The 22,253-nt window shown below is 40.3% G+C and overlaps 1 protein-coding gene across 19 annotated transcripts in view; it reads right to left on the minus strand.

Moving 5' to 3' along the window:
* The window catches only part of ARPP21 (cAMP regulated phosphoprotein 21), a 160,484-nt gene that overhangs the window by 135,066 nt on the left and 3,165 nt on the right, over window positions 1–22,253 (minus strand). The window contains exon 1 of one of the 19 annotated variants that reach the window (XM_043442850.1): window positions 22,099–22,150. The exons of 16 other annotated variants lie outside the window; for them this stretch is intronic. The gene's annotated coding sequence lies outside the window, so the exon portion shown is untranslated. Of the gene's footprint in view, window positions 1–20,674; window positions 20,697–22,075; window positions 22,151–22,253 lie in introns of those variants that run through there. 2 more of the 19 variants (XM_043442848.1, XM_043442851.1) reach the window with 2 other exon arrangements.

Raw genomic sequence — 22,253 nt, forward strand, 5'->3', positions numbered from 1 at the left:
AGAATGAGGTCTGTCACTATCTAAACCTGTGGTTCCACCCAGTGAAGAGCTGGGAGCAATCTCCCTTCTGTTCTCCCTGAGACCCCAGACCTTTCTCCAAGGATAGGGCAGCAGAGATCAGAAAGGGGGGAAAGAGGCAACCATCGGTGGCCAGGACGGCTCAGAGGGGCAGGGGGGCAAGGTCAAAGTGGGATGTGCACTTCGGGTGTGTATGCAAGAACAGGGGCGGGGGCAGAGTTCAACCACTCACACCCAGGAGGATCAGACTATGATAAGCAGCTGAGGTCAAGAACAGACACAGAGGAAGTGGTCTTTGACACCTGCAGGACCCTTTGCAAGTCGACAGATCGCCTTGCTCATTTCTCAGGGTGTGGACAGACCAGCCCCCTGTGTCCCACTGGAGAGAATGAAAAGAACCATTTACATGTATGCATTTAAAAGCATCCTCAGTAATTTAGAAGAGACACCTTATACTATATATTTAACCACCTCTGGCCTTGAACCCAGTCAAAAAGGGAAGAGGACAAGGTCCACAACCTGAGAGCCCCGAGAGGGGTGCCAGGAAGGCCTGTCGGGGCTAGAACTTCAATCTGGCCCTTGGCAATGAGTCTCATGTTCTCCTGGTGCCAGCAGATGGTGCAATGCACACCTGTGACACTTGTCACAAAACAGCGCTCTGATGTTTTTATTATAAGAACTAACATGAATCACACACACTGAAGCCTCACGGTCATCGTGTACCCGTGTGATTCTTGGCTGGGCTGCTCCGGAAAGGCCCAGAGCTTTGGGAATAAAGCAGGAAGGCCCTCCATCAGTTGGGGCCATGCCCCTGCCACCTCCATGCTCGAAAGGAGAAACTCACTTTATGTCATGTGAGCGATCACTGCTTTCAACCAATATGCTAACCAACAAGATGAGACTCACAAGTCACCTCTTCCCCCTCGAGCTCCTGGCTCTGTGTCCACTCCCAGGGTCTAGTCCTCCTCTGTGCTCACCCTGACCTCCATCAGAGGCTGCATCTCTACCTCAGCCCTTATCAGAGGGCCCTGAAGTTACCTGAGAGTCAGGCTCTCAGTCCCTCGGGAGTGGGGACTACACCTTGCTTATCTCTGGGTCTCCAAGGGCCACCAAGGCATCTGGAATATAACAGGGGATTAATGATGGTTTCTAAAAAAAAGACAAACATCTTCTGGGAGTATCTCCTAACCATCTTAACTGGTAAAAGTGTATTAATGTTTCAGGTGGTTAAAAATATTAACTGTTTATATTATATTCATAGTATAAAATTTTTAAATGTGTCCTTAAGACTTATGTCTTTAAAATCCTGATCCTGTGTGCTGTGGCTATATGAAGGACACATTTCAGACCAGTGAACATGTCCTAGGAACAAAGTGACCCCTTCCTTGTTCAGGATGTCCCTCTTCTAGAAAAACCAGATATAGTTGATAATGATTTCTACTCAGGAGTTCCAGAATAATGTATGACTCAGCAATGAGCACTGATTGAGTCAGCTGAGATCATTATTGGCTTAAAAGGGTACAAACTGGCATTTATTCAGTAGAGGAAATGTAGACATATTTGGATCACTGTATTACGATCATGCATAGCTGAAGATCAAAAAGACACAGTAGTGCCAGATGCACTTCCTTCTTCTGCAAACACTGGAAGAGAAGACAGAATCTGAAGTCAATTTATATGTAGATTCATGTTTTTCAAACTTCAGGTTGTGACCTGTTTGTAAATCGGAAAGTTGAATCATTCCTTCTAACTTGGAACTTTGTAAAGGCAGTAAATAGAATACAGAACAGAGTGAAACGAATGGAGTAAAATGAAATGCACTAGAATAGGTAAGAATTAGAGGACAATACCCTAGGGAAGGCTGTGTCTTGTTGTATAAAATCATATTTTGCATCTGCGTGTGCAGGTATCTGTGAGGAGTGTGTCTATGCACGTATAAGTACGTATGTGTGCTGGGAACTCACATAAAAGGCATTTAAAAAATAGATCTGTGTCCAAAACGTTGCTGGAATAGACTGTATCATGTTTTTATAACTGTCTGAAGAATAATCTGAAATATACATGCAACTTTTGCCTTGATTCCTCAAGTCAGAGAGAGAAAACACAGGCTGTGACAGAGTTCCTCCTGTGAAACCCAAACATGATTTGTGAGATTCAAAGACCTCATCATTTAAATATGAGGATTGATGCCTCTGAGGAAGATAGAGCGTCTTAGTTACAACAAACAAATGATTATCTTGGACAACAGTGCAAACAAGACCCTAATTCAGGAAGCAGCTAATTGCTGTTCCCAGCTGCAGAAGACTGGCTGGAGCTCCGTCGCTCACACACAGACTGTGCGTGACACTTGAACACTCACTCTTGAGGTTCGCCCCGCACACGTCCAGACACACACACACACACACCAGAGACTGGGGGCCAAAGAGGGCTCAGTTCAGAAAGAAGCTGTCTAAAAGGAGCTACTTAAGATGTCAACTTCTTCATTTAATAGACATCTCTGCTCCTCTGGCTGTGCTGGCATGAAACTCCTATTTTAATTCCTTTATTTCTCATGAGACTGGGAAGTTACCAAGAGAAGAGTCTTGGGCGCACCCTTCGTCAGCAAAGGAAACTGATCCTCCATCTCACTGGTATAAAGTAAATCACAAACTGTGATCCAGACAGTGGTAGTCACAAACTTCCACAGGTGTTCATACTGATACTGCATCCAACTTGAACACAGATGCATGAACTTACACTGTAAGAATAATAGCTACCATGTTTTTCTATATCATGTGTGTGCATGAGAGCTAAGTCACTTCAGTTGTGCCCGACTCTTTGCAACCCCATAAACTGTGCACCCCTCCAGGCTCCTCTGTCCATGGGATTCTCCAGGCAAGAATACTGGAGCGGGTTGCCATGCCTTCCTCACGCTAATATTCTCAACCCAGGGATTGAACCTGCATCTCCTGTGACTCCTACCTTGCAGGTGGATTATTTCGGGCTGAGCCACCAGCGAAGTCCTTCCTATATCATACTATGTGCCAGATGCTGCAAGAAACAGATTACAGTGAGTACTTTTAATCTTCACTACTACTAACGTCATTCACACATATTTTTTAAAAAGGAAGGAAGGAAGAAAAGATGGTGGGATGGAGGGAGGAAGGAAGGGAGGAAGAGGAGGGATGGAGTTGGGGAGGAAGGAGAGAAACCTGAAGTTCAGAAGGAACAGGTTCGCTGTCCAAGGTCCAAAGGCACTGATATTCTTCAAATGCTGGTCTCAAAATCTCACTGCCTGCCACAACATCGTTCAATCGGTGATGAACTACACGTTTGCAGAGGAGCGACTACAACATCATGCGAGCTTATTCAAGGACGACAGCAAAACCACACCTTTTATTGCAACAGAGGCTTGTTTCTGGTATCCTCAGCCAGAAACCTGCAACTACTTTTTTTTTTCCAGTAGAGTTGCCTTGAATGTCCCACTAGAATACAAACAAGCATACTGAATGCTTGATTTTATAAAATTGTATCAGGGAGAAGCAGACAACCAGCATTGTTGTTACTGGACAATGAATGCGTGACCTCGGGTCCACGCCCATGTTACCCCACTGGGGTGAAGGACTGTTTCTCAGGTTCATAGCTCTCCCTGTGACGGCCATGCTAAAATTCAGGAGTGGAGATCCCTCTGGGACATGGAGCCGGCCCCGAGGCAGCACCACCTCAGTTCACACCTGTCTTTGGGGACTGAGGTGACTATCTCTAACAAGGAGGGTTTCTGTGGGGACATCCTCAGGGTCCACCACAAGAAGGCGCTGTTTTGCACTGAGCCTAAGGAAAGCCCCTGCATTTCTAAGGTCTGGATTGGATTCTTCTCCTCCTCCATCTGCTCCATGAGCTGAATCAGAGAACGAGTGAAGAGAAGGGATCTTTTCTCTCCATTCCAAAGTCAAGTTCTCCTTGGCTCACCCAAGATGGTTGGAAAAGCAGATTCCCTGGGCCAGGAGCAGGCTTTCTGGACAAACCTCTGATTTCAGCCAAGCGACACTCTTCAGGTCTGACAGTTTCCAAGTACTCTACATCCCGAGGACCAAAGATACGGCTCTGTGGCATGTGCCAACCTGGACACGCTCACAGAGCAGTTCGCTGCTCTGGGCATCAGCAGGCACTTCGGCTGCCCTCTCTCTTGGCCCACGATTGTAACTCGACCCACACAGGAGGTTCAGGTAACCAGTGGCTTCCTGCGTAACTGGGTTTACATGTGACAATCTGTATGTCCTGCCCAGCTGGTGCAACAAGGTCAGCTGTGTACAAGAGTCAATGAATGACCTCGGGGCTTTTGGGTCACGTGGAAACTGAGATGCACCATAACACAAATATCAGCCTGTCTTGCAAGGAGAACATGTAGGGAAAAAACCAGACATCACAGAGCTGCACACTTGTGAAACGGCTTGGACTCTGAAGCCAGATGTCCAGAGCTTGAAGCCTGACTCCGCCACTCACTGAGCAAGAAAGTTCCTTTCGGGATTCTGTGCTCTCAGTTTCCCTTATCTGAAAATGGAAATAATGACACCTCCCCCCTCACAGAAGGCTGTGAGGATTAAACCAGTTAAGGTAAGTGAAGCACTCAAGGGTATTGTCTGCCCCTCGCAGTTAGCATTCTATGTTCTACTGAGATGAACACATGCACCCATTCAACAGATCCTTCTTGATATTACCAGCTTAGAGCCTGGCTAGCATTAAACTGCCAACACTTCTGCAGACCCAGGTCTAGATACTGAGAGAGACATCAGTGTCTATCAACATTACAGCTATTTCCAGACAGCACTGACAGCCTTCCAAGGCTCCCAGGAGCCGTCACTGGGCTATGCAAGGTGTGGGTGGACGGTGACTACGGGGGTTCACACATAAATATGGGAGGTACCTGGATGACAATGCTAGAGTTGTCGGTATTTTTCAGTGAGTATAAATGAAATTCAAGTGCCCTTGAAATTCATTTTGAAAACAATAAAGCTTACAGAGAAGGATTCTAAGAAAAAGTACAAATGGGAGAAAGATCTTAGAGGGGTCCCAGGTCAAGACTATGTCAGGCAGATTTTTCCTACTTCCAAATTTTCCCTAGAATCCCTGCCTACAGCAAATGACCGTAACCATTTATGAAGATCCATTTTCATGAAGATCATGCTTTTCTTTTTTGCTTTGCTTGAAATACAGCTTTTGTATTTCTTTAAATACATTGGGACTTCTACCTGATATAATGGTACAAATCCAGTTAATAAACAAAAGATAGCACTATTCTGATTTTAGTTTTAACTTAAAAATTATAATAAATTTGACTTGTTGGGAGCAGAGGGCTGTGTAGTTCCATGAAGCTTAACACCTGTGTATGTGTGTGTAATCACAACCACGATCAGGCTACATAACAGTTTTATCACCCAAAACACTGCCTCATGCCATCTTTTTCCAATCACAATCCCCCGCCCCCAACGATATAGCTCCTAGCATTCACTGGTCTGTCACTATATTTTGATCATTTTGAGATGTTGCAAAAATGGGGTTATAAAGTCTCTGATGTTTGGAGACTGGATTCATCCACTCAGCTTAATACCCTTGAGATCCAGGGAGTCTGCTCCTTCTTGCAGTACCGCTGAGTGACATTCCATTCCTTCGTATGGATGGATGCACCATGTTTTATCCAGTCACTTTCTGAAACATGTTTGGATTACTTCTGGTTTGAGGCAATTATAAATAAAGCTATTCTAGACTTTTCTCTACATGTTTCTGTGTTTATAATTTTAACATCTGGTGCTCACCAATTTTTTTTAAGTTTTTCTTGCTCCTTAGAATACCCAATCTTGTGAATTTGGGATTATTCAATCTCCATGGAGTTTAGATCCATTCCTGGAGACTCCTGGAACACACCCTCATGGGAAAACCTGCCTCTTCCCAAAACCATCTGAAACAGAGGCGCCTAAGTGTTTCTGTTTAGTGGAACTTGCCATCCTCATCTCTTCTTTTAAGATGCTAATGTTTTAAAAATAATTTTAAAATCAGGGTAAATTAATTCTGAGATGTGTTTTGAAATTTTACAGTGTTCCTTTACTATTTCAGCTTAGAGAACATCAGTCACACAAAGTCTACATTCTGATAAAAAGTTTTACGTTTCAGATCAGCGGTTCTCAGATGGTGGTCCATGAGCCAGCAGCATGAGCATCACCTGGAAGCTCGTTAGAAATGCAAATACGCAGGGCCTCACGTCAGATCCGCTGAATCAGAAACCCTGGCAGTGGGGTCCAGACGTCTCTATTTGACAAATCTCTCCAGGTGGTTTCTGATGCTCATGCAGGTTTCAGAAGCACTGCTTTAGGGATCAACAAGCCTGTGCAGTATAGAAAAGAATGCAACGGTCTGAGACTCCCTCTTGAGATGACATACTTACTCACTCACTCACAAGTACTTCCTTCTGTAGCAGGAGCCACTTAAAGATAAGATGGTCCACTGTGTTAAAAACATGAGCCCTAGATCACCCACTGACATTTACACGACAGTTGGTGTCGTTCATTTTGGTCACTGGGGGCACAGCTCTGGAATCCAAACCTAAGTCGCACGGAAATCCCTAACTGCTCAGTTGAAACAATGAACACATCGTCTTACCTTCTCTTTCCACCCTGTCATTTTATCAGTTCTGATGGGTAGAGAGCAGGGCAAATGCAAGTTTCCTCTCTTCCCTGGCTCTGTTCTGTAACCCTATCCTCAGTGGGATATTGTTCATCGGCAGTGAGATAAATGAATTCAGAAGGGAAATGAAGTGGAAAAGCAGCCAACTTAGGTCCCCTCATCACAGATCTCACAAAAATAGGGATTACTGTTTCTGTAATATAACAGGATTCCAAGTTTTATATATATATATTTATTATATATTATTATTTTATATATTATTACTTTTATATATTATATATATAATATATTATTATTTATATATATTATATATATTTATTATATATATAATATATATTATTATTTATATATTATATATATATTTATTATATATACATATATAATTTATTCTGTTACAAAATTTAATATATATGCATCTATATAAATGTATATATCAACTATAGCATTTAATTACTAAGATTAAAACATTTAATTATTAAGTAACGAAAGTGAACTGGTCGTTGCTCAGTTGTTTCCAGCTCTTTGCGACCCCATGTACTGCAGCCACCAGGCTCCTCTGCTCATGGAACTTTCCAGGCACCAATACTCGAGTGGGTTGCCATTTCCTTCTCCAGAGCATCTTCCTGACCCAGGGATTGAACCCTGGTCTCCTACATTGCGGTCAGGTTCTTTACTATCTGAGCCACCAGGGAAGCCCCCAAAGTAAAACATAATCCTTAAATGTATCTGTACAAGAATATTAACAAATAGCTAATAAGCAGGGTTTATTATACCTACTACACTAACTTTTATTTTGGGGGAGGACTGAAACTACTGTTAACCTTACCACTTCCTTCATCTGAACAACTGACTCCCCGAGGGTAACAGGATAAAGGGACCCCTTTGATCCTGTACATCTGCCAAGAACAACCGCCACCCTTTACGCAGACACATGAAGGCTCAGGCAAAGGATGAATGAGTCTGTGTTCCAGGTGTCTGGGGCTGGCTTGCTAGAAAACAAATTGAGGCCAAACCATCCATGAAGAAAGCTTACACTGGCTCATTCTAACGTAGGTTTTCCAGAAGATAATTTCAGGGGAAAAATACTAGTAGAACTGATCACTTCATCTTCAATACTCGGAAACTGCAGAAGTGTGTGTTGGCTGGTAGACTTAAAGCAGGTTTATCTACCTGGTATCAATTCAGGCAGAACAAAGGACAGAACACAGAGGATAACTAAACTTTCCCCCAAGCTGACTGACGGATGGCTCAGAACACATATTTGAAGAACAAGGCAATATACCTGAACTGTAAAGAATCACAAGTGTAGCATCAAACATGCATTTGAAAGCTCAAACCAGGACTTCCCTGGCAGTCCATAGAATTACAACTCCATGCTTCCAAAGCAGGGGGCATGGGTTCAATCTCAGGCTGGGGAACTAACATCCTGCATGACAGAAAAAGGAAAAAAAAAAAAAGGCGCAAACCTCATGAATCCAAGCGAAAGTGGAAAGGCAATTTTTTCTTCAAACTCCACTTATCACTTAAATATCTTCAAAACCATGATCTATTTACTAAAATGTTTTAATTAATATTTTGTTCATTAATCAATCATCCTTGGGCATCTATTTATATTTAAGTATGAACCATTGGGCTTCCCAAGTGGCTCAGAGGTAAAGAATTCATTTGCCAATGCAGGAGACGTGGTTTTGTACCCTGGGCTGGGAAGATGCCCTGGAGAAGGAAATGGCAACCCACTCCAGTATTCTTGTCTGGAGAATCCCATGGACAGAGAAGCCTGGCGGGCTATAGTCTATGGGGTTGCAAAGACTAGGATGTGACTGAGCCTCCGACCACACTCACATACATGAACCACTGGGTCTCTTTACACTAATAACACGTTTCCGATTGAGCTGGGTGGTGAGTAAAGATACAGGTTAGATGTGGTGTAGGTTTTTTTTTTCCCCCCACTATTCCTTTCCTTAACTGTGTGATATGTATCGTAAACATCTTATAAAAGCCAACACAAAAGAATCCCACCATCCACCAAAATCATTTTATCTTATTTTCCGTAATCTGTAGACAGATGGTATTTGTGACTCAAACTTGATAGCATTTTTATAACAAGTGTTGATGTGTCACTTCATTACATGTGCTCGTACAGGTTTCAATGTTTTAATGGATTAATAGTCAGACTTTGCAGGAGGAAGTCAGATAGAGACAACATTTCTCTTTTGTGGCAAATATTTTGCACGTGATCCTTCATGAAGGGAGTTTTGTTGCCAATTAAGAAAATGAAAGCTCACAACAGTTAACTGACTTGACCAGGTCAGTGACAGGTGGGGATAGAATTCAAACTTAGGTCACCTTGACTTCAAGCCTATTGTCTGTCCATCACACCAGGAGAAACTGTCCCAGTGATAGGTGAATTCATGAGCTAGATGGTCATTCCTGCCCTAAATGGCAGCCACAAGTACAGATTTGAGACACATAAAGTTCCACCCACTCTATACCAGGTCAGAAATTAATTTCCATGCCCTTCTTTGTCATGGCTCCATATATACCTTTCCATTATCCTATTATATTCTGTTTCTTAATTCCTGATGCGTAGATTAGACAGAATTCTCTGTGTTCCACATGGCTATTGCATATCACAGTGTGAGTCGTATTGCAAAGGAAAAAAATAAAAGAATTAAACATACCTCTTTATTTTCCCCTGCAACAGGAATCCCCAAGTATGATACAATAGCAGTATCCCATGCTGTGACCAAGACCAAGAGCTGATGGGTGTGGACATCACAAGGGTGTGCAAGTCCTTCTCTTTCACAGGAGAGGTAGTGCATAAACATATGATAACACTTACGATGGCTGGATGGCATCACCAACTCGATGGATGTGAGTCTGAATAAGCTCTGGGAGTTGGTGATGGACAGGGATGCCTGGCGTGCTGCAGTCCATGGGGTCGCAAAGACTAGGACACGACTGAGTGACTGAACTGACTGAACATTTACACTGAGAAACAATGAAACAAAGTCTTTCTCCAAAATAAAGGTACAAAGAGGCAGAGGTGTGTGCTCAATCAATATCTGACTCTTTGCGACCCCATGGACTGTATCCCACCAGGCTCCTCTGTGCATGGAATTTTCCAGGCAAGAGTACTGGAGTGGGTTGCTGTTTTCTCCTCCAGGGGATCTTCCTGACCCTGGGATCGAACCCACATCTCTTGTGTCTCTTGCACTGGCAGGCACATTCTTTACCATTGTGCCACATGAGAGGACTGTTTTCCAAAATAATAAAGCCACAAACAGCTTCTGATCAAAAATGATCCAAAGGTTAACCAAGAAGGTCCTACTGAATAGCACCAGGAACTCAGCTTAATGTTATGTGCCAGCCTGGATGGGAAGGGAGTTTGGGGGAAAATGGATACATGCATATGCATGGATGAATCCTTCTGCTTGCACCTGAAACTATCAGAGCATTGTTAATCTTACAGGCTATACTCCAGTATAAAATTAAAAGTTTTTTAAAAAATGATCCAAAGGTAAATTCAGAATCAGTAGAATTATACTGACTTTTCCTCATCACTCTCCCTGTGGCTTCAGCAATGACACAGTCAGGACCACAGAAATCCTGTACCTCTATATTAAAAAGAACTTCTACCTGAAGAAACACAGTAATACAGAGAGCAGAAGGCGCTAGCCCCGTAAAGTAACACCTGCAAGGCCGAACAAATGCCACTAATGGCCTAATCAATACAGAAATAAGCACAGATTTCCTCCACAAATGGCCACTCAGTAGCTTCCCTAAAAACATTCCAAAAAAACCCAAAATCATTTCTCTTTCATTTAAAATGTCCTTACTATATTTGTGTACTTCATCAAGAATACCCCAGAAGTTGACTTTCCCTCAACACATCTGGTCAGGTCACTAGGAAGGCCATCTATCAGTCTAGTAGGACATACTAGATCAGTTGTTTCGAGTTCTCAGATCTGGGTCTGTCTCACTGCTGTAAACTTCATCACTAACAGTACACACTCCCTGATTCCTGCTTAAGCCCGAGGATCTGATCTATAAACAATGAAACAAGTGATATCTCCTCATCCTTTCTTAAAACATCCAAACCAATCTATTTCCACAGCCAGGTCAAATAATGAGGTAATGTTTTCTAGTGACTTTAGAAAAATCTATTTCAGAGCTCTCTTCTCTTGCCAGACTCATTGGGTGAAGCTCTGATTATACACACGGCCTTTTGCTGGGTATATCTGCCATTGGTATTATCTGCAAAGTTTACAAATGTACAAATCGTAAGTCTACCACAGTATTATGTGAAATCAGTCCTGGTTCTTAAAGCCCCAAATTGCCCCAGAAGGATGCTAAGACTAAACTATGTCACTTCTAGACAACTACAGAAAAACCCCTAGTTAACATTCTTTGTAAAGCAGCATCGGGCTACAACCTTATCCCACGTGCGATACCATTAATAGAGAATGAAATACTGTGTGAAATTCTGTGTATATGTGGAATTCTAAACCACCCATGCCCACGTCTCTTTTTCAAGATGCCTACTGTCCATCCAAGCTTCTAAAATGTCAAACCCTGCTGTCTGTGCAAACGAGTATCTTCTAGAAAGTATCTGGATTTTAGAGGTTCCCAGATGGCCTTTCGTCACTGAACCACTGGCTTGAAAGTGCATATCATGTACTGTATGACGGGACTGAAAGTGGAGTCCCTTTATGCATGAACAGGATACCCAAGATAACTGCCATGCCAAGAAAACACACTCAAGACTGGGAGGGGTCTCAAGGGGATGCTTTTGTGTGTGTGTGTGTGTGTGTGAGGCCTATGGAATCAAGCAAACATAGTGACAAGGAGAAAGCAAACTGAAAATATGAGCCATCACGGAATAAATGGATACTACCAATTGGAAAAGCACAGACAACATCTTTAATGCTGACAAGCCCATTTTAGAGATGAGGAAGCTGAGGTTTAGGAAAGCTTGAAAAACTTACTAGCAAGTTGCAGAGGGGAATCTGAACCCAGGTCTGGGAACGCATATTCTGTTAACTGCTAATGTTAATTAGCAATGAACAATTCTATTAATTGCTAATTGTTAGTGTTGTTAGTTTCTGCTGTTACATGTGCATATACAGATATAGATAGACAGATACGCACTCACACACACACTCACACACACATCCCCTCCCTCTTGGACCTCCCTGCCACCCTACCCCCATCCCACCCCTCAAGGTCATCACAGAGCACCGAGCTGAGGTCCCTGTGCTACACAACAGCTTCCCACTAGCTATTTTACACATGCCAGTGTAATCCTGTCACTCCTAACTATTCTATTCACGATAAGTTAGCTACAGGGTAGAAGAATGGCAAGCTTCTAATCATTTCACTCATTCTGTAGCATTAGTCCTTCCTTGAAAGGGTAAGAAAAAAAAAGTATGACCAAAATTTATGGGCAATTCAATATAAAATAGATTCATAAATATTATACTCTCCCAAATCATTCAATAATAGACACTGAATACTGGAAGAGATTTTAGAAATCATCTGGTGTAATTTTGATGCTTTATGAGTAACTTCTAAAAGTAAATTCTTCCTTAGTGTCTGAGGGCAAGAAATTTTAACATGGTGCTAGGTCTTAGGACAATGTATCCAGATGTCCCTCTGCTTCCAAATACCTAAATCTTTAACTCTGTCTCAGCCAATAGAAAAAAAATACATTCTTAAGAGAAATTATCCTTTGAGTAACTTACAGATCAAATCTTTTACTCCTCAAGTTTCCCAGAACTGTATGTAATCCCATCTCCCTCTCATCACAGGCATTATTTTTTAATCTACCAAGGATGTTTATAATATTCTGAAACTATTTCAGTTTCCTTTTTCAAACACACAATGTAGCATCTAACAACAAATTCAAAAAAATCATTTCCTTTCAGAAAAACTTTCGTCTTAAATCTTAACAGATACAATAGCTTGATCTGATATGAATTGGCACTCTGCAGTTCGTAACAATGATATTTGCATCAGTTGCTTGCAGCTCGAGTAACAGTGTAAATGTGTGATTTTTATAAATTCAACAAAGAAAACCAATGGCTTGTTCCAATTCCGTACACATTTGTCATAATGAGCTTGTCTTTCTCTTGTGAGAGAAACTCCCAATTCCTGCTTTTGTGGTTTCAGTTTGTGCTCTATTACCATCAACAGAACTTTCCCCCAGTCGTGGTGTTAATTCTTCTTTGTTTGCTTTCTGGAAACAATATGGTCTCCACTCTCGAGGTATATACTTCTTGTTCATTTTGTCAATGAAATTTATGGGTTAAAAAAAAAAGATTTTTCTGATTTGTCAAATTTATTCATATTGTTTATCATCCAAGATATTCTCCATCTATCATTTTGGAGTTTCCTTATGCTCTCGATCATTCAATTCATTATTCAAAAGGTTCTAGTGCATGTCTGTCTCCTAAATGCCTACAAAATCCTACAGAGCAAATTTCCCAAATATTTAGCTTGAGACCTGATGTAAAAATATTTATTTTCAATAAATATTTGAAAACCAAGAATGAACAAGTAAATGAGTGAGTATGATATCTGATGCAACAGACAGATCTTGCTGACTCCCACACAAGAACTCCGTCTCTTCCATTCAGCTCCCATAGGAAGTCCCCTACTTTGACACAGTGTAAAGTCCAGAAGATAATTTTCTGGTTTCCTGTTGAAAATGCCGGTTGTGTCAGAATCTCTTGCTTTCTACATCTTCCTAAAGCCTGCCATAGCCTCAAAGAAGACAGAATGTTCTCATCTTTTGAAATTAAGGTACCAGGTTTTGTTCTGCTTTGTCAAGTCAGAAAGGCATGCAGATGTTCATTCCATTGGAACCACACTCAGCATATCCTAAAACGTGTAAGTTAAATTAAGAAAGCAAATTGACCCTACTCTTATTCAACCAGGTCCCACCCTTTAGGACTAGACTGTTTTGAAAGAGAGGGGTAAGACCTTAATTCAGCTCTACTGGTCCCAAGCAGATTAACTGGTGTGCCAGTTAACCCTCATCAATCCGATCACTGCTTCCATATAACAGGGATAGTAGGGCAACTCTCCTTAGGGCAGGAAGAGAGGTTAAGGAAACCCAACTTTTCAGTATTCTCTTCTCATTCTTCCTCCCCTGCCTTCGTCCATCACTGCCTACTTGCCCAGTTCTTCAGAGGAGTGAATTTCTTCCCCATATCCCGGATCACCTTCACCAACGTTAATCCCTCCAAAGGCACATCTCCAGTGAACAGGCATTATTTCCAACTGTGTGTGTCAGCAATTTGGAAATTCTTTGTATACTTGCCTCATCTTCTCTCCCAAGACCACATTAACTGAGTGTTAACTGTGATTTCCTTTCACGTAGATGGAAAAGTGATCTAGGTTTTCAGCTTCAACGACTGATGTTTTAGGGACCTTGTTATCTCCATAAAAGCCTGAGTCACTGCTTGAGATCTAAAGGAGAAGCTTCTTTGTAAGAGCCAAAATCATTTCTAGTGAAGTTATAATTCTACATATACGGGCATCTCTTTGTTCTCTTTTTCAGGAAGATGAATGTCAGATCCACTTAGGCTGAAACTTTTAGGGGAAAAATACAATTAAAACTTTACTTAGAGCTGATTTTAATCCTGAATAATAGGAGCCATCAACAATATAAAGGTCAATTTTTAATTCCACCAGCCTATTAAATAGCTGGCATGTGCAAACAAGAACAGCTAAGGACAGTTAAAAAAAAAAAAAAAGCACTGGGAAATACACACAGACCTTCTTTCATGGTACTTTTTTGCTCTTTGTAGTTATCGTCTTTTTTTTCTTCCAAATTGAAAGTCTGTGGCACCACTTCATCAAGGAGGTCTATTGGTGCCATTTTTCCCAAGTGCATTTGTTCACTTCCTGTCTCTGTATCACATTTTAGTAATTCTAATATTTCCAGCATTTTCTTTATCATGATATTTGTTATAAAGTGATCTGTGATCAGCGATCTTTGATGCTACTCTTCTAAAAAGATGACAACTTGCTGAAGTCTCAGATGAGGGTTGTTAGCCTCTTTTAGTATTAAAACATTTTTAGATTAGGATGTGTACATTGTTTTTTTTTAAAGACAGGATACAATTGCACACTTATTGCACACTTACTGCAGACTGTGATATAGTAAACATAACTTTCAAATGTACCAGGAACCAAAAAAATTTCATGTGAAATGCTTTATTGCAATAGTAACTTTATTGAGGTGGTCTGGAAATGAACCCACAATATCTCTGAGGTTTGTCTTTACCTGTATACTTTTGAGATAAATTCAGTTTTTGCTTAATGCTAAATGGCTAGCACTTAAGCATATATATTATGCTGATTCTAGAACATATATATATACACCTACATACTATATTAGTGTAGATATGTGTGTGTGTGTGTGTGTGTGTACATATATATATGTATAGTATATGTACATATTGGGTTGGCCAAAATTTTCATTTGGAATATCTTACAGAAAAATTCAAACTTTTTGGCCAACCCTATATATATATATACATGTTGTATATACTCTCTAACCGTTCCTTTTGTTCTAGCACTTATTAGAATACTGAAGGTTTATAAATGTATTCTCAGGTACCTTCTGAGAAATTTCATCAGCGCATTTTTCTGATGGTACTGTTTCTCAGAACAATGTGTGTGTGTGTATGTATGCTCAGTCGTGTCTGACTCTGTGACCCGTTGGACTAGAGCCTGCCAGGCTCCTCTGTCAATGGGATTCTCCAGGCAAGAATGCTGGAATGGGTTGCCATTTCCTTCTCCAGGGGATCTTCCTGACACAAGAATAGAAGCTGCATCTCCTGTGTCTTCTTCATTGGCAGGTGGGTTCTTTACCACTGTGCCGCTAGGGAAGTCCCCTCAGAAGAATGGCTGATATTTAATTATGATTTTTAAAAAGTGTGGTTATCTGAATTAACTGCTTTGCATGGCTCAGCCTCTGTACAGAACACCATTCATGGTTCTTCATTTTCTGATGGGGACCAACTCATTAAAACCCAATTATGACAGATATTGCCCTCTGACCATTTTCATGTAAGGGCTGAGATGATTCATTTCAGCAACAATAACTGAAGATACGTCAGAGTCTGAGGCCATTATCAGCGGCGCACTCCGAACAGCCTTCTCATGGCTTGGAGACAGGAAACCAAAGCCGCCGGTGGGGGCGCCAGAGAGTCCAGCAGCAAGCCCACTGCTCCGCTTGCCTTAACTTCCGAGAGGATGCTAAGAAGTGTCTCCACCTTCCCTGCCCACCCCAGAGACGCTGCTCCTGGTCGCGCTCCTCAGCGCAGGAGGTAAGGCAATTCCTTCCTGGATCCATTTCAGTTCCTTCCCATTCAATAATGACCTGGCTCTTCGGCCACCCCTTTTGGATAGTGGAAATTACACAATTATAATGTTTTAGAAAGTTAAGTCCTATCCTTTCACTTTCCAGACAACTCTCAGTGGGTCCAACTCTCCCCCTAGAGACTGACAGGAGAGAATGACCTTACTAAGCATTCCTATCCTCATACAAGGCCCACCTCCTAGATTAGTTACTACCTCTGCTTGTCTGTCAGTATTTTCTAGGCTCACAGAAAATATTTTGCCTAGAAAAAAATCTCTCTAGGCACAGAGAGAGTAAAGCTAGTTTCCAGTTTCAACCAGGAAAGATGGTTACAGGTTGGAAACAGAAGAGATGTACTCTAAATCACTAAAACACACACACACGCAAAATAGTTAAAAGGAAGTTTTTTTTCATTTCAAGTAATCAGGTTAAATCTCTCTCAACATTTTTTATACGAAAAGGTGATGATTTCCTTTTAGTGAATAATACCAAGGGACTTTGTTTCTGCTTCAGTCTTGCCAAGCAGGCCTCATGTGTCCCATATGCTACATGAAAAAATGGAAGCAATGCAGAATTAACAAAATCGCTATGGTCACATGATGGTCATTTGTTTGTGACTGAACTGGTGTTACCAGAGTCTTGCGGAAACTAGGAAGCAGAGAAGGGTTGAAAGTCTTGGCCATAGACACATTTTTCAGTTATTTGCTTAGACCCAGAAGCTAAACCCCAGGACGGGTTGCTCAGGTGGTAAACTGCTTATTTACGGAGGTAAGTTTTGGAGAAGTGAGATTTAGATGCACCACCACATTTAGACTTTGTTTTCCAGACCTTTTCTTTTAATCCAGATTTTGCACGTTTCTCTGATCTGCAGAATCCCATGGACGCTCGTGTGTCTCAGTGGTAGTCTGTCATCATGAGCACACAGCATTCCCCTGCCTGCTCTCTGATGAGTTCCACCATCCTCTAGCCTACACCTCTCTCCTTTAGTTTTAATCTGACAAGGGGTCCAAAGCTCCTCTGAGTTCAAAACATCTCCCCATCTATAGCTTCCCGCATCATATCTGAATCTGACAAATCATGCAGACATTGCGATCATTATCATTGTGAAATGATATCCCTCTTGGACCAATATTTACATCCTTGTCTTATAATATGAATACATTTTTCATATATAAACTCTCTTAACTGTATACACTCTCCTACCTCTTCATTGCTGGAAAAAAAAAAAAAACCCACTAAAAATGAAGTCACATGTAGTTCCGGATGAAGTCGATAATTATAATAGTAATTAAAAACGAAGGAGTCCAGTTGTTAAGGGTGTTTCACGGAGCTTAAGCAGATAGCAACAGCATGGACTCGCATCATGATGGCATGCTGTATCATTTCATCTTTCCCAAACTCTACCTGTGATTACGTGGAAATTTCAGGGTTAGAGAAAGATTTTACTCTTCACAAAGGAAATATGAAATAAATGCTGAACAAAGTTAAGTAAGCACCGAAGTGAAAATAAAAAGACAAACCATTAACACCAACTAGCTGTTTCCAGTGGGATTTCTAAATTCATCTTTGGTGCCATGCCATTTCATAATTTCCTAAAATTCTTACAATGCTAGTATATCTAAGTAAATTTAAAATAAATATATAAAACTGCATAATTTAAAAATGCTAGTGCCGTTATTCCCATAAGCCAGATAAAAGAAAGAGGATCACAGATATGACTGCAATGTCCTGACCGTGAATGAATTTGGCAGAGTTCGATAGCAGTTTCAACATAACTGTGTGCTTCGTTGACTTAAGAGAGTGGTCATTTGAGTATAAACCTTAATCTTCTTTCTCTAAAAAAATGAAAAAAAATGCTATATTTATAACAAAAAGACCTTTGGACACTCATTTTTAAAAATCGCATTTTAAAGAAACGAGTATTTGAAGCTTGTAAACAATGCTAAAGTCTTGATTCTGTCACCTATTCACATGGCATCTACTTATTTTCTAACAGCTCTTTGATGATTAAATTAAGCCAGATGACAGCAGCACTGGGATTTCCATCAAAGTGGTATACATATTAACCAGCAAAATGCTAAGAAAAACCTACTAATGCAGAGCATGGATATTTTCTTATCAATAAATACTAGAACTTCATGTGGGGATTTTAGCTGATGGCTTTAGCAAGGTATAAAAAAACTGCAAAAATAACACGATAGCTTTTTACTTGCCTATTGAGTTTATGAGCAAGAAAAAGTTAAACAATTATGCATAGTCCCTGAATTTCAGAGAGTTGCTATGCCCCTCCTTCATTCTCTGCCGACCCATGGCTGGATTTTTTCTATGTGACGGTGATGAAATCACCTGAAAGCAACTCAGATGATGGAACCATCAGATGACAGCTGGGCCTTCTAATTTCCATGTCAAGGCATATCATATTTGGACTTGGACGATCGTAAAACTTTTAGAAATTGATGTTCCGTTGTTTTCTGAAGATGTGGCAACAGTTTACCTCAATTATTGGTGCTGATTTTCCATTGCAACCAGATCAAATTATGTCAACATGCATTTTTAGTTTTTCCTTTAAGGTATGATGCTATGGATTAGATGGTCCTAAAGTGAGTATTGGATCTTGACAACTGGAAGAAAATCTGCAAAATATGTGAGATCATTCCTCTGCTTTGCATTTCCCTAGAGATGATCCTCACTCTGATCACGTTTAGTGCATGATAAAGAAGCAATTGACAATAAAGGAAATGTAAAAGAATGTGTACCCATTATTAAAAATTCCAGCACTACATCCATCTTAGGTTGAAAAGTCACAGAGTTCTTTTGGAAGTCTCTATCACAAACACTGATTTCCTATCTTGTGTGGGTATTAGGAGGTTGATCTGGGTTTACCTAGGTAGATTAGCTTTGTGAATATGTCGCAGTGAAAAAAACTTGCAGAAAAAAAAAGACTGTATATTACATGAAGTGATTCTGCATAGAATCACATGCTGTGTAATCAAAGAAACCTCTACAAAATTTGCCGAAATATTTGAAATAAAACGTGACGCAGTTGTTTTCCCATTAAAAATCTTATATCCTTCCTTTCAGCTGAAACCGAATTTCATTTTTACTTATGTTAAAACCAATGTTACTATTCACAGAAGTGATGTTGTCAACAAAATCTTAATATTTTGTGTGTTATCCACATTTTTAATGCAAGAACTGCACCATTTTAAAATGGTGTGAAATGTAATAAATTGATAAAAGGCCTGTTTCTTAAAGGGCTAATCACTATTGGGAAATGAAATATTTTCTGCTGCTAGATAAAAGAACTGCAACATATTAATACTTTTAAAATGTTGTATAAATTTATGACTGAGGGATAATTATGACCTTGTACCTTGAGTGAGATAATTCTGGGTGAATTCTTGGCCTTTAAATAAGTCACAGATGCAATTTTATCCTAATAGATATCACTTGGTTACAGAACTTTAAAAAATCTCATATAACCTTTGGCATGGACATTGTATATTAGGTAGGGGTTATAAAAAACTGCCAGGAGAAATTTTCTCAAGAAAAATATGTAGAGGGATTTAAAATATTGATCTACTGTGGCTGCCGACCATGGTTAACAGTCCTTCCACCTGCCGATAATGAAGATCACTATTGGCAGCAAAAGAAGAACATAACACGATGCTAAGGCCTCAGTTTGAAGGTAGAGTCAGTTTGGTGTTTTATAAGTCAGTTCCTTTTGTTTTCTCAATATCTCCTCAATTGTCCCGATGGAATTCTTTCAATTCATGTTTTGTTTTACCTCTGTAGCTATTTCCCAGGGCACAGATACCTCCCAGTAATTTTAGAGAAAGGTACCCTCAAAATGCTAGATGGGCATTTCATGACTTACAAAAACACAATATCACCAGATTACAGAGGATTTTGAAACCACAAGCTAACACTGCTGCCAAACATTAAAAACTGCAGAGTAAACTTGAAACTCTGTCTCAAGTACTTTATTTTTAATCAAACAGATGATACTAATGTATGCAGTTTAAATACTGTGTATCTTAGCTCCCATCTCATCTTCATAGAAATGAAAGGGTTGTGATGTAAATACAAATAATACATAACTCTGCACATCCAGAGCCAAGTTTAATCAAAGATGAGCAAAATTAATTTAGATTATAAGACTCTGATCCACTGAAAAAAATCAATTTATTAGCACTTGGCATAAATATACATTAAAGGAAACCAACCTCAGAAGCAAAGATAGCCTGAGAAAAACAAACCCAGTCACAGATAAGTCTTGCTAATATTCTTTTTCTACCTTCAACAGTCCTTCAGCAGTGACTTCTCTAACTGTTTGAAATCATTAAGCATATTTAACTTTCAATGTTAGAATGAAAAATAAAAGAAAGCAAAGTCAGAAATGTAAAGACTATGGAAGCACCAATTAAAAAAAAAATGAAGGTCGTTTGTCTAAAGAGAGGAAGTATGGATTTGATAAGTTCATCATCACTGACTTAAAATATGTTCAGAACTTCGCTGGTGACATAAGGCGTTTTTGAGGAAGCCAGTTCTTTTCCTGATTAGAGAGCCACAGATTTCTCAGCATGCACCACTGTGTGTACCAGTTAGGACCACGCCAGTACTTACCATTTGAAGAGATGGTTTTCAGTGTCCACATCACCTCTAAGCCCCAGAGTCTTTCCTAACCTTGTCATGAAGCAGATCTGAATTAAACTAACGTATATACAAAGGGTTCATTTCCGATTTTCAGCCTTACAGACTTCAAACTGTCTCCCTATACTAAAGAGGATTTTCAGTCCTATCCACTTCTGGCTATATGGTATATTCTGTCTTTACCGGCTGACTCACTCCACATTCTACTCATGCAGTTTATCATTATCTTGTCCACAGATAAAATCCACATTGAATTCAGATGAGAATGCCCATTGCCTAGAGAATCTGGAGAAAAGTAGCAGCACTGTGGTTCAAATAATATTTCTCCAGTAAGAGAAACACTATGGTCAATGTAGACTACTTTCTCCCTCTCAAAGTAGAAGGTGGGAAACACAAGCAACTGCAGCAAATTATACTAACTCTCTGCAATGTATTTTTCTTGTGTTTTTATTTTTTTTTGGGGGGGGTTACTTCTTATAAAAATTGACAAGATTCAGACAACTTTGGACACTGTTCTAACAGCTTCATTTAACAATAATTATGACTCATTTCTCCACTTAATACAAACTTCTCACTTTCTCTTTCATTACTTTTGAAACAACCTAGGCATTTTTCTAATTAGCTTCACTCTGCACAAAGAAATAACCCGACTGCAGTACGTTGTTAATGTGAAAGTGAACGACAGGGACCTTTCTGATTGAACATTCTCACTTCCTACCTCAAGACAGGCGTTCTGCATATATGCAAATACTGCAGACAGATGGCTTTGTATATCTTACGCACTATCATATTAAGACATGTCCCCCCTCATCATAAAATCCTGAAAATTATCAGCGCTGCCTCTGACATCTACATTTAAGAAATAGTTAACCTTGGTAACATTATCTATTGTGCTTATCTCAAAGTAAGGAGGGAAAAACAGCTTAAATATTCTATCAAGTTCAGCCAAAACTTCCTACTTCACTTCATTGTCACAATCCTTGATCTGGACTCCAAGTTTATAAAAGAAAATGAGAAACAAATTCACAAGGCAGAGCTTCAAGTCATCAGCCTGTCTTAGAAGGATTTAGTTATTTTATGCCCGGAACATTTTACAAGCTCCAAACCCTTCCCCAGTATAATATTTTAGGAAGCTGACATTATTTCTGCACTTCTTACCACTCAAGCACCTGACAGTCTGGATTAAAAATAGTATATACACAGCAACTCCCTGGTTACTATTTCCCTGAAGTTTTGAGGCATATTATTGAATCTTCTTTCTAAGAATTACTGGAGAGGTTGATGAAAACACATATCAAACTATTCACAGGTAATTCTCCCACTAAAATCAATTGGCCTCTGTTAGTGCGATTCATTAGGACTAATGAAAATTACCATCTCCAGCAGCCAGTCTGTACCTTTCCAGACATCCTTCTCCAGGATCCATCACACCATGCCCAGCTCTGCCTTCCATCCTGCTCCTCGTAGTGCTGAGTGAGGCACTCACTCCTTCATTAAATAGCATTAAAAATAGACCGCACAGAACTCCCCAGTGGAGCATGCTCTAATGGGG

The sequence above is a fragment of the Cervus canadensis genome, chromosome 22, assembly GCF_019320065.1.
Source record: "Cervus canadensis isolate Bull #8, Minnesota chromosome 22, ASM1932006v1, whole genome shotgun sequence".
NCBI classification, from domain to species: domain Eukaryota; kingdom Metazoa; phylum Chordata; class Mammalia; order Artiodactyla; family Cervidae; genus Cervus; species Cervus canadensis.